Raw genomic sequence first — 17,709 nt, forward strand, 5'->3', positions numbered from 1 at the left:
CATAAATTTCATGACATTAAAGAATTAGGGTACACTAGAACTGGTGAAGCCTGCTGAAATTCATGACCAGATATCAAGATGCCCCTTGCCCTTGGGCTGTTGTTAATGTCACAGACATGCAACTCATGTTATGTCTCATTAAGACTAAAATGCCATAAAAAATGTCATGAAAGTTCATTTCTAACATCACAGATTATTCAAACTCACGTACTTAAAGGTTACATAAGCCATAGTATGAAATCATAGGAATGAAACAAATAGGGCCAGAATGAGATAATGAAACTGAGCCAAATTTCCTGGTGATATAAGTGGGTGCATTGCTACTGCTTCATTCTTATCACCTGCAACTTGCCTCATTGCAAGTTTCAGTGGAGACACTTAAGGTAAACCTGACCAAAGGAGTCTGATTATATTAAATAAGAAAGAAACCTAAATTCCATCACTATCTTATTTGGCAATGATCATCTCAATATGCCAGAGCACTATTATTCCAATACTTAGATAGTAGGTACCTCAAAATTTGAGCAGATCACTTACAAATCAAACCCAGCAAAACTTGTCTCATTCCCTTTTTACTGAATAAAACACGTTTTTCCTCATAATGCAGATTCATAAACGTGTGCTCCTTCTGAAAGGGCTAGGCAAAACTACAGGCTTGTTTCCTCCTGAATGGAAGGACTGCTCCCTCCCTAGGGTCCTGTGGACACAAATCATTCCAAGAGGCCTAGGCAGGGAGGAGGCAGGCTATGTCACCCTACTTGCTTACTCCATAAAAAGAAGCTTAAGCCAAACTACATTCTCCTGAAAGGCAGTGCAAGGTATTAAATCACATTCTCTAATGTAGGAATTCCTTTCAGGAGTAGTGTGGCTCCTCATCTGTCCTAAAGCAGGCCTTTGCCTTTAAGGCACAATCTAGCTCATGGCTCATAAATGAAAGCAAGAAAACCTCTATTTATTTTAGAGTCATCAATTTTTATTTATTTATTTATTTATTTTGTATTTGAAAGAGGGTCCTTAAAGGTCAGAAAACAACACTCCACAGGAGGCAAATTGTATGCATATGAGTGTCAAATCCTTTTCCTTTTCTGTTTTTGTCCTCACAGAGCAACATGGGTTTTGATGTAGATTTGACAAGCAAATCACTTAGTATCTTTAGAATCATAGAATCATAGAATATAAGGGTTGGAAGGGACCCCAGAAGGTCATCTAGTCCAACCCCCTGCTCGAAGCAGGACCAATTCCCAGTTAAATCATCCCAGCCAGGGCTTTGTCAAGCCTGACCTTAAAAACCTCTAAGGAAGGAGATTCTACCACCTCCCTAGGTAACGCATTCCAGTGTTTCACCACCCTCTTAGTGAAAAAGTTTTTCCTAATATCCAATCTAAACCTCCCCCACTGCAGCTTGAGACCATTACTCCTCGTTCTGTCATCTGATACCATTGAGAACAGTCTAGAGCCATCCTCTTTGGAACCCCCTTTCAGGTAGTTGAAAGCAGCTATCAAATCCCCCCTCATTCTTCTCTTCTGCAGGCTAAACAATCCCAGCTCCCTCAGCCTCTCCTCATAACTCATGTGTTCCAGACCCCTAATCATTTTTGTTGCCCTTCGCTGGACTCTCTCCAATTTATCCACATCCTTCTTGAAGTGTGGGGCCCAAAACTGGACACAGTACTCCAGATGAGGCCTCACCAATGTCGAATAGAGGGGAACGATCACGTCCCTCGATCTGCTCGCTATGCCCCTACTTATACATCCCAAAATGCCATTGGCCTTCTTGGCAACAAGGGCACACTGCTGACTCATATCCAGCTTCTCGTCCACTGTCACCCCTAGGTCCTTTTCCGCAGAACTGCTGCCTAGCCATTCGGTCCCTAGTCTGTAGCTGTGCATTGGGTTCTTCCGTCTTAAGTGCAGGACCCTGCACTTATCCTTATTGAACCTCATCAGATTTCTTTTGGCCCAATCCTCCAATTTGTCTAGTTCCTTCTGTATCCTATCCCTCCCCTCCAGCGTATCTACCACTCCTCCCAGTTTAGTATCATCCGCAAATTTGCTGAGAGTGCAATCCACACCATCCTCCAGATCATTTATGAAGATATTGAACAAAACCGGCCCCAGGACCGACCCTTGGGGCACTCCACTTGATACCGGCTGCCAACTAGACATGGAGCCATTGATAACTACCCGTTGAGCCCGACAATCTAGCCAGCTTTCTACCCACCTTGTAGTGCATTCATCCAGCCCATACTTCCGTAACTTGCTGACAAGAATACTGTGGGAGACCGTGTCAAAAGCTTTGCTAAAGTCAAGAAACAATACATCCACTGCTTTCCCTTCATCCACAGAACCAGTAATCTCATCATAGAAGGCGATTAGATTAGTCAGGCATGACCTTCCCTTGGTGAATCCATGCTGGCTGTTCCTGATCACTTTCCTCTCATGCAAGTGCTTCAGGATTGATTCTTTGAGGACCTGCTCCATGATTTTTCCGGGGACTGAAGTGAGGCTGACTGGCCTGTAGTTCCCAGGATCCTCCTTCTTCCCTTTTTTAAAGATTGGCACGACATTAGCCTTTTTCCAGTCATCCGGGACTTCCCCGGTTCGCCACGAGTTTTCAAAGATAATGGCCAATGGCTCTGCAATCACAGCCGCCAGTTCCTTGAGCACTCTCGGATGCAACTCGTCCGGCCCCATGGACTTGTGCACGTCCAGCTTTTCTAAATAGTCCCGAACCACCTCTATCTCCACAGAGGGCTGGCCATCTCTTCCCCATTTTGTGATGCCCAACGTAGCAGTCTGGGAGCTGACCTTGTTAGTGAAAACAGAGGCAAAAAAAGCATTGAGTACATTAGCTTTTTCCACATCCTCTGTCACTAGGTTGCCTCCCTCATTCAGTAAGGGGCCCACACATTCCTTGGCTTTCTTCTTGTTGCCAACATACCTGAAGAAACCCTTCTTGTTACTCTTGACATCTCTGGCTAGCTGCAGCTCCAGGTGCGATTTGGCCCTCCTGATAACATTCCTACATGCCCGAGCAATATTTTTATACTCTTCCCTGGTCATATGTCCAACCTTCCCCTTCTTGTAAGCTTCTTTTTTATGTTTAAGATCCGTTAAGATTTCACCATTAAGCCAAGCTGGTCGCCTGCCATAGTTACTATTCTTTCGACTCATTGGGATGGTTTGTCCCTGTAACCTCAACAGGGATTCCTTGAAATACAGCCAGCTCTCCTGGACTCCTTTCCCCTTCAAGTTAGTCCCCCAGGGGACCCTGGCCATCCGTTCCCTGAGGGAGTCGAAGTCTGCTTTCCTGAAGTCCAGGGTCCGTATCCTGCTGCTTACCTTTCTTCCCTGTGTCAGGATCCTGAACTCAACCAACTCATGGTCACTGCCTCCCAGATTCCCATCCACTTTTGCTTCCCCCACTAATTCTACCCGGTTTGTGAGCAGCAGGTCAAGAAAAGCGCCCCCCCTAGTTGGCTCCTCTAGCACTTGCGCCAGGAAATTGTCCCCTATGCTTTCCAAAAACTTCCTGGATTGTCTATGCACCGCTGTATTGCTCTCCCAGCAGATATCAGGAAAATTAAAGTCACCCATTAGAATCAGGGCATGCGATCCAGTAGCTTCCGTGAGCTGCCGGAAGAAAGCCTCATCTACCTCATCCCCCTGGTCCGGTGGTCTATAGCAGACTCCCACCACTACATCACTCTTGTTGCACACACTTCTAAACTTAATCCAGAGACACTCAGGTTTTTCTGCAATTTCGTACCGGAGCTCTGAGCAGTCATACTGCTCCCTTACATACAGTGCTACTCCCCCACCTTTTCTGCCCTGCCTGTCCTTCCTGAACAGTTTATAACCATCCATGACAGTACTCCAGTCATGTGAGTTATCCCACCAAGTCTCTGTTATTCCGATCACGTCATAATTCTTTGACATCACCAGGACCTCCAGTTCTCCCTGCTTGTTTCCAAGGCTTTGTGCATTTGTATATAAGCACTTGAGATAACCTGTTGATCGCCCCTCATTCCCAGTATGAGGCAGGAGCCCTCCCCTCACAGACATTCCTGCCTGTGCTTCCTCCCGGTATCCCGCTTTCCCACTTACCTCAGGGCTTTGGTCTCCTTCCCCCGGTGAACCTAGTTTAAAGCCCTCCTCACTAGGTTAGCCAGCCTGCTCGCGAAGATGCTCTTCCCTCTCTTCGTTAAGTGGAGCCCGTCTCTGCCTAGCACTCCTTCTTGGAACACCATCCCATGGTTGAAGAATCCAAAGCCTTCTCTCCGACACCACCTGCGTAGCCATTCGTTGACTTCCACGATTCGACGCTCCCTACCTAGGCCTTTTCCTTCTACGGGGAGGATGGATGAGAACACCACTTGCGCCTCCAACTCCTTTATCCTTCTTCATAGAGCCACATAGTCCGCAGTGATCTGCTCAAGGTCATTCTTGGCAGTATCATTGGTGCCCACGTGGAGAAGCAGGAAGGGGTAGCGATCCGAGGGCTTGATGAGTCTGGGCAGTCTCTCCGTCACATCGCGAATCTTAGCCCCCGGCAAGCAGCAGACTTCTCGGTTTTCCCGGTCAGGGCGGCAGATAGATGACTCAGTCCCCCGGAGGAGAGAGTCCCCGACCACCACCACCCGCCTTCTCCTCTTGGGAGTGGTGGTCGTGGAACTCCCAACCTCAGGACAGCACATCTCATGCCTTCCAACCAGCGGAACATTATAGGAATGTTTGAGGAGTCCAGCTTTCACAATTTGTGCTTTTGCCTGAAGTGATAGGGGAAGAAAACATTGTAGCTAACCTGTTTATGCATGTCAAACAGTAATTTGGATTCTATTTTAGTGAGAGCTATTCAGGGTATTTTTCCTTTTGCTAAACAGCTGTGGAAAAAACAAGCTAGGCATGAAGTCTTGCTAATTCCTGTCAGGTCTGGCACCAAGAGTCATTACACATTACTTAGAGAGTTACGTTCACTTTAATAGGAGGAACAAGAATAAGTAATAGCACTCAGTTGCATATCTGTGGAGTGTTTTGGATAGTACAACAAACAGCCTAGAATCGTCAACTAACAGAAGTTATATTGGAGTGATTTGAAGGCCTACAAAATTAAGTGTCTTATTTTTATGTAAATGTAGAATATTATTACAATGAGCGCCACAGGTTAATGTTTCACTGTGTAACAATGAGGCTGAGAGTTCAGGAAGATTCCAAGGTTTGGAGATCTTCACTAGCTGTAGAAATGTCTGCAGTTCATTAGACAGTATTCAAAGCGTTGTAAAGGATGTAAAGAGTGTATTAAATGTACTTCCTCTGGCCCCTTTCATTTACCACAGAATTTCCTTTTGCTGTTCTCCTGAATCTATTTTTTCAATCCATGCGTCTTGCTGAGAACGTAGGTTAAACTTGCCATGGAGTACATTTAGGGGACCTTGAATCCTCAACTTCTAGTTTTCAGGAATTCAGCCAACCACCAACTATCAGCGGTGAAAAAGAAACTTCTGCTGGGGGGTAAATTGTTCCATAATTGTCTGCTAGGAGGTTTCACCTTCCTCCGGAGCATCTGTCAATGGCCACTATTGGAAATGGGATATAGGACAGATGGGCCATGTGTCTGATCCAGTATGGCAATTCCTGTGTTTAATTAAAAAAAAAAAAAAAAAAAAACTTCAGCACATATACAATCAAATATTATGTTTTATAATATCTCCATTACAATATCCATAGTGTGTCTGAATAAATTCCATAGTCAGGCTTTGCAATCAAATTGATGTGGATTACCATTTGAAATTCAAATGACAGATGTGAAATGTTTTGTTTTTAATTTTTTTATGAGTAAATCACTCTTTGTGAGATCATCACCAGGAAACCTCTCTGTCCATATCTTTTTACTGCTCTTTGAATCCCCCTTTTCTGAGCCTGAGAAACAAGTACCAGCTGGCTTGATCTCACTGTCATGCAGGTTTGGAATGACAAGCAATAGCTGCAGAACTTTTGGATGCACAAGGCCACCTTCCTGGATCTGTGTGCCAAACTTATCACAGCCTGCCAGCGCAGGGACACCAAAATAAGAGACTTACTGATAGTTGAGAAGCAAGTGGCAGTTACATTGTGGAAACTTGCAATGTAGGATTGTTACTGGTCAGCTGGGAATCAATTTAGAGTCAGGAAATCCACCGTAGGGGCAGTTGTCATGTAAGTGTGCAGGGCCATTAATTGCCAGTGTGAAGGATATGGTGGATGGATTTTTAGCAGTGGGCTTCTCAAATTGAAGTTGGGAAATAAAAAGCATGCATATACCTATTTTAGCATTAGATCACCTTGCCACACAGTACATCAACAGAAAGGGCTACTTTTCTATGGTTATGCAAGCAATGGTGAACCACTGGGGATATTTTACCAACAGCAATGTGGGCTGGTCAGGGAATGTACATGGCGTGTGCATCTTCAAGAACCCAGCACTGTTCAGAAAGCTGCAAACTGAGATTTTCTTTCCTGACCTGCGGATTACCACTGGAAATGTTGAAATGCCAATAGTGGTCCTGGGAGACCCAGCCTATCTCTTGCTCCCATGGCCATGAAGCCATACACCAGCCACCTCAACAACACAAAGGCACACTTCAGCTACAGGCTTACCAAGTTCAAACTAAGAGCTGAATGAGTCTTCGGTCATTTGAAGGGTTGCTGGTGTTGTTTACTTATGTGATTGGACCTCAGTGGGAAAAAAATATCCCAACGTTTTTAGCTACCTGCTGTATCCTGCATAATATCTGGAAGGAAAGGGGGGAAAGTTTCTGCCTGGCTGAAGGGTAGAGTTGGAGCAGCTGTCTGCTGAATTTGAACAGCTGATTAAAAAATGCTATTGGAAGAGCTCAACTCAGAGCTATATTGATCAGGAAGGCTTTGAAAGAACATTTTAATAGTGAGTTAGAGTAGTGTGTGTTGCTGTAGTGTGCTGTAGCTGGCTTTTCTCTTTTGCATGAATTAATCTTATAGTGATTTGCTTTGTATATAGGAATGTAACATTGGCAATACACCTGTTAATATTGTCTATGAATGATATTATGTGTTCTGTGACAAAATGAAGTAACAAGAAATCGGTATGCGTCAGACCCTTTCATCACCAGCCAGCATATTGTTGTGAACTAATAAAGATGAATCTTGATCCAAAAATAGAATTGTACAGAATAGCATGAACCAGGAAATAAAAAAATAATTAAAAAAAATAAAATTTTAAACTTAATAAACTAAGGGAACAGAACTTCAGGTTGTGGCTTTCACAAGTCCAGTGTAAGTGCAGCTGTGATTGTTTTTATTGTCCCCAGGGTGGAGTGGTATGGGTAGAGCAGCAGCCCCCAATGCCACATGGAACGTTAAGGAGGGGCATAGGGAGGTCCCAATATTGAGTTCTCTATGGGCTGCAGAGGGAGGTGAGCATGGGATTGTTGAACCTGCAGGTCTACCAGAGTCCTCAGCATCTCATTTTGCTTCCTGAGACGCCCCGCTGTGTCCTGGTGCATCTCCCACTCCTTTTCCTGCTTGGACTCCAAGGCTTTTCTCCTCTCCACTCTCTCCTTCTCCATTCTGCGTGCAAGGGTGATCCTCCAGTCCCTGATCTCATTCTTTGATGTAGCACTGGCTTGCAGGATCTCCTGGAAGATTTCATCCCAAGTCCTTTTCTTTCTCCTTCTCTGGCTCATGAATTTCACAGGTGTGGAGGGAGAGACCCTGAAGCCTGCAAAGGCAGCAGCTGCAGATACAACACACAGAGGTACCACTGTCAGTGTATTCACATCAGAAATGAAAACTTAGGATACTGAATTCCCTCCCTTTTATCCCTAAAAATTGTAAGCACTACATTCTCACTTCTGCTTGGGATTGATAGAGCATAGTACCAGTCACAGCACCAGCCATACTAAGTATGGCCCTTGATGGGTGGAGGGATGGTTGGTGAAATGAGGAAGGAATAGCTCACAGGCATGAGTATATTCATATAGGGCAATGGCACTGAATCCTGGCATCGTTTTCTACAGGGGGTGGTGATTTTAGCTGATGTCTCACTCCAGAAGGTAAGAGAGGCAGAGAGAGCACAGCTGCTGCTGGCATCCTGATGCCATGCAGGTTTGTATGCTGCTCCCTTTCCTTCTGGTGCACCTGCCACAGCTCCTGGGCTTTCACGCAGCTCTGCTGCTGGTCCCTGTTGTAGCCCTTCTCCTGAGTCCACCGACTGATCTGCTCATAGATGTCCGAATTTCTACATCTGGACTGAAGCTGAGCCTGCACAACCTCTTCTCACCACAGGCCCAGGAGATTCAGTATCTCCTCACATCTGCAGTGTGCAGCTGGCATGGTTGGCTGGGCAGTTACACTCAACAATGGAGAGCTGCTAGATGTGCTCACCAAGCTGGCCAGTCAAGAAAAGGAATTTCAAAAATTAATAGGGTTTTAAGCGGGGTGGTGGGGGAGGAGGAACTATGGAACGGCTTCCTGCCTACCTGACCCTGGGCAGCAGAGTTCACAACGGTGCCCAGAGCAGTGAGTGTGGGACATTGGGGGAAAGCTCCTGGAGGCTTGTAACAGTCAATGTAAGTAATGGAATGTCTACACTGACACTGTGTTGACTTAACTGCATTGACACTGACTCTCTGGTGCTTGGGGAGGTGATATTAAGTCGGTGTAGTACTTACATCCAGGGGAGTGAAATTTAAGTGTAGATGCATCCACAGCTCGTTCTACTTAAGCTGCTTTGAGTTGACTAACAGTAGTGTAGATAAGCCTTGGTGATTGAGTATTCAATGTGCTCGGGTGTGATGTTGTTTTTCTTAGAGGGAGTTCCATATTGTGTGTGTGTTCTCCTGTCCTGGAAAAATAGTGCTTAGTCTCTATACTTGCTGATTTCTTCCTTCCTGCCAGTTAAAAGAACAGAAGGTAGAACTGGGTGCCTGATGTGCTGGCTGCCCTTCATCTGTTTCTAGAGGTAGGAAGCAGAGACCTAGGAGCCTGCTAACTGCCATGGTTGGTATTTTCTAATATTCCCTTTTTCTGCATCTGGTTGTGATAACTGCAAAAAGTTACATGCAAAACTATCACATACAAATCTTACCTGTGGGATCAAAATGAGATTCAACCATGGAAAAAACCTGGGTTTCTTCAGTGAAGCCTGTACTGTTTTGAAATATAGAGCCTGCAACCCTCTGGACTTCATACAAACCAAACCTGGAAGCTTTCAGTAGTGATTTAGTTATATTTACTTTTTAAAATGTATCATTTTTTATCCTGTCTTCAGTCAAAAAATATTACAGCTACATAAACCTTTGCCACCAAAGTAAACAACAACTAAGTTCCTTTACTACTGTTAAGGTCATTTAGTTACAAATGAAGCCTTATCCTACCAGTGGCAGAGCTAGAGTCAAAGAAGTGAGTGTTCTCTAAAGGTTTAGATTTCAACACAACAATGTCAGTGGTAAAGCTTACATGGATTCTTTAGTGGCCGACTACTATAGTCATCTGCTCTGGCCAATGGACAATGCTGAGTCACACATGGGTCTTGGGAGGCACCAGCATACTATTTCATTTCATCAGAGGTTAAAATGGGATGGGTATAGGGAGAAAAAAGTAGGGATATACTTGAGATGAGCCCATAAACCAAACTACTTGCAATGTTACTTGGAGTAGATAACATAGATCTTCATAATGAGATCATTCTTCCAATTTCCTGTGCATCCTTGATCAGCAATGAAATAGCTAACAGTTAATATTTAAAGTTACCTTCATTGGACTTCAGAGTTAGTATCCCATTAAGGTGAATAGAAACTCTTCACAGCTCGCAAACTCCATGAAACTAGTGCAACTCTTAACCTTCAACATGGCATCTAAACTGCTCTCACAAATATGTACACAACTGTTCTGCATATACCCAACACACCTGTAGGCAATTTCAGACAAGAACTGACTTGCATTCATAAAACTGTGCAACCTGCGTATCCAGTAGGTGCGTACAGATATTTTGCAGATGCATTTTAGGCACCCATATTTTACTATTATTCAGTAATCTACTCGTGATTTAAATGTGCTAGCAAGATTCTTCTGACTTAAAAAAAATTATCAGGAAATATGATCCTTTAAGACCCATACAATTAAATCTTCAGGGTGCGTGGCCACTTTGCACAATAATACCAGGTAATCTGTCATTAAATGCATATATTATCTATTTCACTCAGAAAGGAACCCAACTATATTTACATCTAGAGCTGTCATAAATATAAAGGGAAGGGTAAACCCCTTTAAAATCCCTCCTGACCAGAAGAAAAATCCTCTCACCTGTAAAGGGTTAAGAAGCTAAAGGTAACCTTGCTGGCACCTGACCAAAATGACCAATGAGGAGACAAGATACTTTCAAAATCTGGGAGGAGGGAGAGAAACAAAGGGTCTGTGTCTGTCGGTACGCTGTTTTTGCCGGGGATAGACCAGGAATGGAGTCTTAGAACTTTAGTAAGTAATCTAGCTAGGAATGTGTTAGATTATGATTTCTTTAAATGGCTGAGAAAAGAATTGTGCTGAATAGAATGACTATTCCTGTCTGTGTGTCTTTTTTGTAACTTAAGGTTTTGCCTAGAGGGATTCTCTGTTTTGAATCTAATTACCCTGTAAGGTATCTACCATCCTGATTTTACAGAGGTGATTCCTTTATTTCTATTTACTTCTACTTCTATTAAAAGTCTTCTTGTAAGAAAACTGAATGCTTTTTCATTGTTCTCAGATCCAAGGGTTTGGGTCTGTGGTCACCTATGCAAATTGGTGAGGATTTTTACCAAACCTTTCCCAGGAAGTGGGGTGCAAGGGCTGGGAGGATTTTGGGGGGAAAGACGTGTCCAAACCACGTTTCCCAGTAAACCCAGTTAGAGTTTGGTGGTGGCAGTGGATATTCCAAGGACCAAGGATAAAATTAATTCGTACCTTGGGGAAGTTTTAACCTAAGCTGGTAAAAGTAAGCTTAGGAGGTTTTCATGCAGGTCCCCACATCTGTACCCTAGGATTCAGAGTGGGGGAGGAACCTTGACAAGAGCCTTATGTAAATAGCCAAATATTCATTTTCTTTCCTGTGCAAAAGAGGACAGAAGATTTAGAATGTCCTAATATTTCCTAGGCAGCCTTATTTAATAGGTGTGCATCTCTCGTCTATATCTAAGCAAATCAAAGACCCACTGAATTGCTCAGGCTCTGTTTTGTTTATAAATTTGAGTCATCCAGTCAAAGAATAGAAGCATTACCATGTGGTTTAAATGCAAAATAGCGCAGATGAAATAGCAAATTCCAAATAATGAATATTCAATGGAACACACATCCCTTATGCTCCCATCTGTCTTAAAAAAACCCTTCATTGTATAATTACAAACTTATTTTAAAAAAAAATACCCTGCTCTTGTCAGATAAACTCTGAATAGACTCAGAGGTCACAAACCGGAGACTTTCAAACTCACTAAATTGGGTGACTGGGCAACAAAATGGCAGATGAAATTCAGTGATGATAAATGCAAAGTAATGCACATTGGAAAACATTATCCTAACTATACATACAAATTGATGGCATCTAAATTAGCCATTACCACTCAGGAAAGTGACATTGGAGTCATTGTGGATAGTTCTCTGAAAACATCCATTCAGTGTACAGCAGCAGTAAAAAAAGCGAACAATGTTATGAACTATTAGGAAAGAGATAGTTAACACAAGAACCAGGGGTCATCCAATGAAATTAACACTCATTTTACAGGTAACATAACTCTAACTTCACATAACTTCGCAGGCTATGTGAAACTAACTTTGCATAACACCAGAACAAGGGGTCACCCAATGAAACTAATAGGGAGCAGATTTAAAACAAACAAAAGGAAATCCTTCACACAATTCACAGGCAACCTGTGGAACTCATTGCCAGGGATGTTGTGAATGCCAAAACTATAATGGGGTTTAAAAAAAAAAAAAGATAAGTTCATGGAGGATGGATCCATCAATAGCTATTAGCCAAGATATTCAGGGATGTAAGTCCAAGCTCTGGGTGTCCCACATCTCTGACTGCCATCTCTGTCTAGTAGTGGACGATGGGGATAGAACACTTGCCGATTGCCTGTTCTGTTCGTTCCCTCTGAAGCACCTGGCATTGGCCACTGCTGGCAGCCAGGATATTGGGCTAGAGGGACCCCACTGCTCTTGGCTCAGTATGTGCATTCTTACATTCTTATGTTCAAAGTGAGTGATAGCTAGGAAACTAGAAGATGTTAGAAAACCCCACCACTAGAGAATTATCTTGTAGTTAAAGTACATGACCCTTGGCAGGAAACCTAGTTCTGACTCTTACACAAACCTATTTTGCGCAAACTTGTTTGACCTTGAAGGTCACTTGAGAGCCCGGCACTTGTAAAATAGAGATAGCGATAATGCGTAACTTTCTCACTTTTATGCCAATTGAAGAACTAATTCATGCCAGTTTATAAAATACATTGACAACTTTTGATGGAAGATAAAATGATTAAACACTGGAAAAAATCAAGATAATCTAAAACTATGGGAAATCACACAAATTAAACAAAAAGTAACAGAAGCACTTGCAGCTGCATAGCCAGAAGTTAAAACAAAGATTGCAAAGTGACAGTGTATACTAATGAGATCAACACCTCCCCATATCATAATCCTTTCTCCACTGCTAGTGAATCCAACTACTTCACAATATACTGTATCAAAATGAAAATATGAACAAGATTATTATTGCCAATGTTGGATCTAAACCCACAGCGAGAGGGATAGATGAACAGAGGGCTCTTAAACTTGAATTAAATGGATTGAAAATGTGAGATTATGAGTCGAAACATACAGAAGAAAAGCTAAAAAGCTGTAAGGTCAAACTTTCAACATTTATATAATATAACATCCCACCTATATCCAATCCCTTTTAACTGTAATTTCTCTAAATGAATACATTTCAATCATTCAGCAGGTTAGCCTCCTTTGTCAGGCTAGCTGGCTCTGAGAAATGAGCCAGCTGATAATGACAAACTTGCAAGGTAATTGAGGATAGACTTATTGTGTACATAAAACATGACCAGTCACTTTCCAGTCCATCTTACTTGCTTGTATGCTTTTCCCCCACCTTTCATTTCTGGTTCTGTTGTTTGTTTCGTTTTGTTTGTTTAAACAAGTTTTTTTTGGGGGGGAGGACAGGGGTAATGACTCCTGTGTTTTGTACAATACCTAACACATTGTGGGCACTCACAGAAACAAATAGTAAGCTTAGAAGATATTCATATTTCAGTATATATTTGTTTTGTTTTATATATTCTCTCCCTCCTGGTTTACAGGGTTTTTATTCCAGACTTTCTTCTATGGATGCTGAAGCTAACAATACTTCTTCAAAAGGACCTCAGTACATGCACTGGAAAGACAAAGCACAGGAGCCGAAAACCAGGAATTGAAACCAAAAAAGGAAGAAATGTTTTCCCACAGCCAGTGACCCACAGGTAATTTGTATACAATAGATGACAGACACCTGACTGCCATTAATTTTTGCATAGTATAGTCTCCGTGAACACATATGTTTCACATACTATGGTTTTGCATAACAAAGAGCTAGTAATCTATTTTCATTAAAAGTGAAATACGAAGGGCTACTTTGCACTTAAAACATTGCAGCAGCACAGCTGTAGTACTTCAGTGAAGATGCTACCTACACCAACGGGAGGACTCCCCGACAGTTGGTACAACACCTCATGTTAACTTAGCACTGCCTACACTGGGGGTAAGGTTGGCTTAACTGTGTTGCTCAGGAGCATGGATGTAGGTATCAGACCTAATTTCCTAGTGTAGAGCAGGTCTTATATAACCTTGATTTGGTATCTTTCTCATGTACCATAGACAGGCTATAATTTAACATTTGTAATAAGGAAAACTAAAACAAAATAATGACTTTATGACAGGAAATATAAAAACAAGTCTTGTCTTCATATAAAACAAAAGAACTTGCAGCCTTCTCTGTGTAGTCTATATATGTGATTCAATTTCTATGCCACTATTGTCAGTGTACTTCTATCAAATGCTATTATTTAATACACTGATCTCTCTCTTTGTGTTTTATTTTGACTAAATAGACTCTAAAGCAATTAGCTATTCTTGCTACTGTCTGTTGTACACTGTCATAGCCTCCCTTTCATATGATTCTTCTTATCCACTTGCTTTAGATGTTTGCAAAACTCCTTGCTTTGGGCAACAGTACGTAAGCTATAATGAGGACTGAAACATTTGATACTGCCATTCCCCCCCCCCACTACATTTAACTTAGCCAGTACACATTACAGTTTCATGGGCAAATAGATAGAAAATAGATGTCTCCAATATGGATGCCATAAATTTCTGAGTCATGCACCTACTCCCTACTTCTAGTCCCAGATATTCATTTCTCAATACACTTCTTGATCAACATTCTACATGACTCACTGGTGTCAGAGGAAGCAAAGACTGCAGAACAGTAACAGGGGTGGCCAACCTTTGGCTCTGGAGACACATGCAGCTCTTCAGAAGTTAACATGCAGTTCCTTGTTTAGGCACCGACTCCGGGGCTGGAGCTACAGGCTCCAACTTTCCAATTTGCCAGGGGGTGCTCACTGCTCAAGCCCTGGCTCTGCCACAGACCCTACCCCCACTCCACCCTTTCCTGCCCCCTCCCCTGAGCCTGCCGTGACCTTGCTCCTTCCCCCTCACTCCCCCCTCCCCCGAGCCTCCTGCATGCCACAAAAGAGCTGATTGGGAGGTGTGAGGAGGGAAGGGGAGGTGCTGATCGGTTGGGCTGTCGGTGGGTGGGAGGTGCTGGGAACGGAGGAAAAGGGAGCTGATGGGGGCTCCTGACCTATTACTGTGGCTCTTTGGCAATGTACATAGGTAAATTCTGGCTCCTTCTCAAGCTGGCCACCTCTGCAGTAGAACATTAGACATTCATATAGGCTCAGATACAGCCAAACATTTAAGCATATGAGTTCATTCCTTCCCTTATTTTGTTCAAAAGAGTAGGACTTAAGTTGGATATACTTAAGTGTTCAGAATTAGAGCTTCTGGTACCATTGTTCTACCCGATAACATTCATCAACTGTAGTTACAGTTAACAAACAAACAAAAACGCACTCCTCCAAAACCAAATGGTTTCTTCAAAACTTACCTGGCCACTGAGTTTTTAATATTTAGTATGGCAAAAATTTGAACAATGATTTGCGAGTACATTTAAGTTGTCTCATGTTAGGCATCCCAAATCACTTTTGAAAATGTTGGCCTGTGAGCATATATAGCATTTATGAAACTGATCTTGTAGTCCTTACTCAAGGAAAACTCCCGTTGAATGCAATTTAGCCTTGGGCAGAGGGTCAGCACATTGTGCATGCACTGCTTTGTGCTGGCCATCTGCACTGTGATGCTTTTTTACCCATTGACTTTCCTAGGAATTTTGTTTTAGTCAGGACTTCAGGACAGAGTCCTTTTGTATGTAAATAAGAGAGCAGAGCAGAATTTGAAGTATGGGTGAGGGGCTAAAATCAATATACTGTTTATGTTACAACCTGATATACAGGGTATGTCAGCTCTTTTTACAGGCCCAAAGTCCAGAGTTTGTCAAGAGGCCAGAGACCTAAGGCAAATAGTGAACAATATTAGCTAAGAAGCAGAACAAACAAAAAGACAATCTTGCTTATTGCTGAGATAAGCTTCGTCAGCAAGATGCCAGATGGAGAATTATAATCGGTGGCTTTATCTAAAAGTTGCAGACCTAAGGAATGAAAGGGGCCCTGTTTCTTCTGTAGAAGAGGTGCCTTCCTACACACCAACCTTGAGTTTATGGAAGAGGTTAAAACGTGTCAGTATGAGATATGACATCCTCCCTCTCACAGGTGTACACGCATCCTCCAAGCCATTACCAGTGCCTGCCTTAGAAACACAAACGAACAACTAAAAAGCAATCTTTATTGCCATATACTTTTCAATGTTTCTTTGTTTTAACCCCCCAGGTATGTACCTGTTGGACAATCAGAGAAGCTACTTCATTCCTATGGACCCCAAATCAGAATTCAACATATATATATATATTTATACTAACACAGCTTATACATTGTTTAAAGGAAAACACCTGTGTACTAATTCTATGTTACTTGTTAACCTGAAACCATGGGCGGAGACATTATGTAATCTTTGACTACTGGCTACTGTGCTTATCTTGTCTTGCTGCTAGACCTGTCCAGGGGTTTGGGACTGCCTACCCCGTCACTTCCCTCTGCCCATGGAAAATCTATATAATCCATTGTAATCAATTGTTTGGCAGTGTCTCAGAGCCAAATAAGCAAGGTGACGCTCCACCAGTGCTGTGCATAATAAACCCATGTGCTTGATTCTACATGGTGTCCATACTTTGTTCCTTCAATGGGGTTGTCATAAATATAAAGGGAAAGGTAACCACCTTTCTGTATACAGAACGATAAAATCCCTCCTGGCCAGAGGCAAAACCCTTTCACCTGTAAAGGGTTAAGAAGCTAAGATAACCTCGCTGGCACCTGACCAAAATGACCAATGAGGAGACAAGATACTTTCAAAGCTGGAGGGGGGGCAAAGGCTCTGTCTGTCTGTGTGATGCTTTTGCTGGGAACAGATCAGGAATGCTCTTCAGAACTCCTGTAAAGTTAGTAAGCAATCTAGCTAGAAATGAGTTAGATTTTCTTTTGTTTAATAGCTGGTAAAATAGCTGTGCTGAATGGAATGTATATTCCTGTTTTTGTGTCTTTTTGTAACTTAACGTTTTGCTCAGAGGGATTCTCTATGTTTTGAATTTGATTACCCTGTAAGGTATTTACCATCCTGATTTTACAGAGGTGATTCTTTTACTTTTTCTTTAATTAAAATTCTTCTTCTAAGAACCTGATTGTTTTTTCATTGTTCCTAAGATCCAAGGGTTTGGGTCTGTGTTCACCTATGCAAATTGGTGAGGATTTTTATCAAGTCTTCCCCAGGAAAGGAGGTGTAGGGCTTGGGGAGATATTTTGAGGGGAAGACATCTCCAAGTGGGCTCTTTCCCTGTTCTTCGTTTAACACACTTGGTGGTGGCAGCATAGGGTTCAAGGACAAGGCAAAGTTTGTACCTTGAGGAAGTTTTTAACCTAAGCTGGTAAGAATAAGCTTGGAGGGTCTTTCATTCAGGTCCCCACATCTGTACCCTAGAGTTCAGAGTCGGGAAAGAACCTTGACAGGAGTTCATTTATTTCTTGGTAGTATTGTACTAATACACCAATTATGAGCGGTAATATCCCTGGGGTCATATTGTCAGCCACATTAGGTTTTTGCTTTGCACCTCTCTATTCTACTCCACCCCTCCTATAACTCCCAGTGAAGGGACATAATTGAGGAAAAGTGGAGTGTCGCCTGGTTAACATTGTGTTGTGGAGAACAGATCCGGGAAGGAAATGATTTTCCCATCCCATGAATATTTTCTGAGATTTCAAAATATTTCCTATTGGGATGTACCCAATTCTCATTTTTTTTAAAAAAGGTACATGAGAAAGATCCTACCCCACAATATCAAGAGAGGGCATCACCTGGAATGTGGGAGAAGCAGGTGTGAATCCCTGCTCTGCTTAATTGGGAGCAGGAATTTTAACTCATGTCTCCTGCTCCCTAAGTTAATGCCTTAAT

At 42.5% G+C, this 17,709-nt stretch overlaps 1 long non-coding RNA gene across 1 annotated transcript in view; it reads left to right on the forward strand.

The window, feature by feature from the left end:
• Window positions 1–16,420, forward strand: part of LOC142070821 (uncharacterized) — a 111,874-nt gene extending 95,454 nt beyond the window's left edge. The window contains exons 2-3 of the long non-coding RNA XR_012666744.1: window positions 13,353–13,511; window positions 16,038–16,420. This is a non-coding gene — a long non-coding RNA (uncharacterized LOC142070821). The remainder of the gene's footprint in view (window positions 1–13,352; window positions 13,512–16,037) is intronic.
• Window positions 16,421–17,709: the final 1,289 nt, after the last annotated feature.

This window comes from Caretta caretta, chromosome 2 (genome assembly GCF_965140235.1).
Source record: "Caretta caretta isolate rCarCar2 chromosome 2, rCarCar1.hap1, whole genome shotgun sequence".
Classification (NCBI taxonomy): domain Eukaryota; kingdom Metazoa; phylum Chordata; order Testudines; family Cheloniidae; genus Caretta; species Caretta caretta.